Genomic DNA, 4,678 nt, shown 5'->3' with positions numbered 1-4,678 from the left:
CGCGCCTCCGCGTGTGACCCCTTTCTTCCGAGTTGTGTACTTTGTCATCCTGCTCGGAGGCGCAAACTGCCGCGCCCACGCCCTGGCAAATGTCAGGAGCCCTCCCGCCCGCCGGCCTGCCGGGGGATGCGTTCCCACCCCCCACCCCCGCCTCCCCCGCCCTCTCTGCCCAAACCCAGCCGAGATCTGCTTGTCCTTGTGGGGCAGAAACGGGGCACAGAGGCAGAGACACTGCTGGGTGCTGGGTTCCCTTCTCCCTTTTCTGTCAGTGCTGCCCCCCCTTGTAGGGGGTGGGGTCATCAAGCCAGGTCCCAGGGTCCCCAAGGAGGGGAGGGGTATCCCACGGTGGAGGGGGGGTGGCCGGCTGCCACGCATCAACGTGTGCAGGAGGAGAGCAGCAGACCCCACCCTAGCCTCCCAGGAGCCCCACAAGGGGTCTCCTCACTGTGCCCCCTGGCCAGCCTGGGGAGAAGGTCTTCCCCAAGGGAGCAGGATCTTAAGACCTGGCAGCCCACTCCCCACCTCCCAGCGTTCACTTGAAACCTGGATCTCCTTGGAACCCCTTCCTCCCCTCAGCCAAGGGCTGCCAGAGAGGAAGTGGGGACCCCTTGGCCCCCTTGCCATGGCCATGCTCTCTTCCTACGAAGGAAGGACCACCACCTGACACTCCCTTGCGTCCTCAGAGGCCCCTCAACTGCTGACCCCCTTCTACATTTCCAGCTATTGTCCCCAGTCCCCCGTATAAATGTGCTCTGCCATCTTGCAAGGGCCTCCCTCCATCTGGGTCCCTTGCCAGCGGTCCCCTCACTCCACCCTTCTGCTCCCCCTTCAACCCTCTTCAATATGGGCTTGGAGTCCCACAACTGTCCTGGACCTTGGAGTGCTCGGTCACTGTGCCCGATGCTGTCCGACTGCCCTTGGAATCCTCGCTTGGCTGTGTGGCAAGGCTGACCTTGGGGCACCCAGCAAGGACAAGAGGAAGGGTGGCCTCTTGTCTGTCTAGCTCAGAGCAAGGCCCACGTGGAGCCAGCCCCCATGCTACCCTCCCCCCCGCCGGCCTTAGGAAGCACCCTCTGGCGGTGTCTCCCCACTGGCAAAAGCCTCTCATCTCCTGGGTGCACCTTTCCCCCACATGGCCTGCTAGTGTGGGTACTCTGTTTGATTCCACCCTTCCAATTCTTATGGCTCCCTGATTCCACTCAGTTTTTTTTCCCTCTAGGATCTGCCCTGGGGGAAGTCACAGACCACTCAGGTCAACCTACTCCCCTCCACCCCCCCTAAAGTTCTTGTCCCTGCACCTCACTGAACATGGGTGTCCTGACCTTGTTACCCCCAGTGTAGTACACCTTCAGGGCTCCCACCACTCATGAAAGGGAATTCCTACTCTGAGGCCGGGCCCTGTTCCCCTCTCATTCCTCTCTCCCCTCCCCCCACAGTCTGCAGGAACTCTTGGAAGATTTCAGAGCAGACCTGTGGTCCACTCTGCCTGAGCATTCCAGGGCCCCAGGCCAGGTTATATGCCCCTCCTGGGGGCTGCCCCAGCCCTGCACGTCCCCTCGCCAAGGTACACAAATCTGCTTCCCTAGGTCTCAGAGATGCCTCCCCGGTGCTCACCAGGGCCTGACGCCAAGTGGCCTGTGAATTTTTGGGTCACAATCTCTGGAGCGCTCCTTGAGGGGCTAGATTTTATGTGGCCTGGAGAAGACGCCCCAGTCCAGAGAGGCTGGTGCCAGATCCAAGATGAGAAAGCAGAGCCCATCGGGAGCTCGGCAGAGGCCCGCCTTCTCTCTCTACCACTCCCAGGGGGCGCTGTGTTCCAGCAGTGCTCACAGCGCTCGAGCGCGGGCCTCACCCGAATCTCCCACCCGGCAAGGCTGGAGTCGTCAGAGCCAGAAGGGTGGGACATTGGGCAGCTCCCCGGTCGCTGCAATCCTACGCAGGGCCGGCAGGAGGCGCTGCGCGGCTGCTCGCCTGGGCTGCAGGAGCAGTTCGCGCCCCGGCAATGGGCGGGGCCGGGCCGGGTGATGGGCGGGGATGGGTATGTAATGGGCGGGGCTGGGGCGGATGGTGGTGGGGACCAGAACCGGGTGGGCAAGGCAAGCCGCCGGGGCGTCCCCGGCGCGGGTTTTGTGCGCCTCCGACCTCTCGGTTCTCTTCCTTCTCCGCCCCGGGCCTCCTGTTCTCATCTCTTCCCGTTGCGCTGGTCCCTCCTGCTCCCTTCTGGAGCTCTGAAGAGAGGCTTGGCGAAGGCTGAAGGAAGGGGTTGTGAGCAAGGCCTGCCTGGTCATCCCGCGAGGCCCTTAATGCCCATTAGGGAGGCCGCGCCGGCCCGAGAAGCGCAGGCCCATTAGCCGGGCGTCAGACTAATGGCGCCCCCCACCCCCCACAGGCCCCCAGTCCTCCCCTCTGGCAGTGACAAGGCCCCCGACCACGCCCCAGAGTCTGCCCAGCCCCAGGCTCTGCCCCATATCCGCAGAGAGGTAGGTTCAGAGGTCAGGGCAGTCCCAACCTAGGGAGAGAAGGACTGGGGGGTCGAACGTACCTCCTGTCCCTCTGTCGCGCCCCAGAGTGCCTAGATGGCACCAGTGGGTGAGTGCACCAGCGTGAGGGGTTGGGCATGACCCAGACCTCTGCTCATCTGCACCTGACTGCCTGCCCCCGCTCCAGCTCACCACCCTCCCGGCCCCAGCAACACAAACAGCTTCCAGCCCAAACACCTCAGGGCACGCTTCTGGTCCACCTCCCAGGCTTCTCCCTTCCTTTGGCGGCCTGGCCTCTCTCCTCTCACACTCCCGCAGAGAGAGGCTGAAGGAGGAGGCCTGGGAGAGTTTTCCAGAGAGCTGCTGGGAATAATTTCCACCTTCCCTGTCCCTCTCACTCCTTCCTGCTCCCCCTTCTGAGTTGGTCTCTGCAGGTAGTGTGTGTGTTCTGAGTTGGTCTCTGCAGGTAGTGTGTGTGTGTGTGTGTGTGTGTGTGTATGCTCAGTCATGTCCAGCTTTCGGTGAAACCAAGGAATGTTGCCCGTCAGGCTCTTTTGTCCATGCGATTTCCCAAGGAAGAATACTGGAATGGGTTGCCATTTCCTTCCCCAGGGGATCTTCCCGACCCAGGGATCCAACATGTCTCTTGCGTCTCCTGCATTGGCAGGTGGATCTTTTACCACTAATGCCACCTGGGAAGCCCCTGCAGGGAGTAGCTGCTGCATTTATTCTGTTGCTGCTACCCACTCACTTTGCTGCCAGTTCTGATGTCTGTTAACCTTTCTTGGTACTTCTTGGCTTTTCTTTAGCTTTGGGGCCGCCTTTGTGATTCTGGGAGGCAGTGTTCCTGGCCCCTGGTTGTGAGCACATCCGCTGCTTATCCCACCGTCCAGGGGTGCTCTGTCCCCACCCATCTTCACTCACAGGCTCAGTCATGGGCTGCAGGTTGATCTGAGAGCGTCTGCTCTATAGAAGAGGAAGAGGTCTCCAAGCATCCTGATCCAAGGGACCAGGGGGCCCTACCTTCCCTACCCCTTGGTGTGTGTGGGGGGTCTCCCATCCAGCCACCTCCCTTGACTATGGTATGACTTCAGAGCATACCTGGGTTGCTATAGGGTGACCCCTAAACCCCACCTGCACTGGGGGGTGGGGTGGTATATCGTGGACCCCCCACTGTCCATACTCACCCTCATAGACTCCGGGCGCTGTGGTACCAGGTTGGTTCCAGGGAGGCCAGTCAAAGGCCAGACAGGCAGCCTGTGGACAGACAGATGGACAGATGGAGGTGGCTAGTCAGGCAGGAGCCTGTAGCAGCGTGAGAGAGGAACTCAGAGGTGGGGGTGGGGGAGCAGCCTTGCTGCTGCAGCCTAAGTGGCTTTTAGGTGCAGCAGCTCGGGTGTGGACACGCAGGGGGCTGTGGCCCAGGAGGCTGCCTAGTGGCGAGCCGTGCTTGGCCAGAGTGAGGAGCCCAGGCTGAGGGCACTGGTGAGGGAAGAAGGAGCGGCAAGGATTGGGCCTGAGCGAGCCTGCTTGTGCCCTCATGGGGAACTGTCTGGGCTGGTTGTACCTGACCCCTGGGGACCAGGTAGGTGCAGGGGGCTGAGCAGGGCTGGGAGGGGCAGGTTGAGGGTGAGCTTGCAGCTCAGCTGGCCTCCTGTATGGGTGACTGAGAAAGCTGGAGAGTGTGGGCTTGGAATCGCACCCACACCCCTGAATGGGTCGCTTCCTTCTCCAGACCTATTTCCTATAAAATGGCCTGAACCCTCAAGGGTTGTTCCGGGTAGCATGTACTCAGAGAGACATACAAAGAATAAGCAGTTGTCCATCGGTTGGGAGAAGGGGGTGTTCATTTTGGGGGAGGTGGAGGGAAGGGAGGGGAGGTTGGGCTCAGGGGCAGGAGGTTCTAGCTGGCACCCAAGCCGTCAGCACATTTCATCCCAGGTTGAGAGGAGGGGGGCAAAGACCCCTTCCTTCCAGCCAGACAAGTGCATGTCATTCCCTCACCCTCTGCAGTCACCCACTGGGACTGGGGTGGGCAGGGATAGAAGTGAGGGTCCTGGTAGAGGGAGGGGCTGGTAGTGGGGAATGTTGACTGGTCCAGCACAGCACAAATAGGCGCAGATACTCCTGGGGAGGGCCAGGAAGTCACTCAGCTTGGCCTCCAGGATACAGGGAGGAGCTGCTGCCTGGTCAGTTTC

This window comes from Moschus berezovskii, chromosome 27 (genome assembly GCF_049115385.1).
Source record: "Moschus berezovskii isolate FMDL1 chromosome 27, NW_MosBer_1.0, whole genome shotgun sequence".
In the NCBI taxonomy this organism is placed as follows: Eukaryota; Metazoa; Chordata; class Mammalia; order Artiodactyla; family Moschidae; genus Moschus; species Moschus berezovskii.
This window is presented reverse-complemented; position numbering follows the sequence as displayed.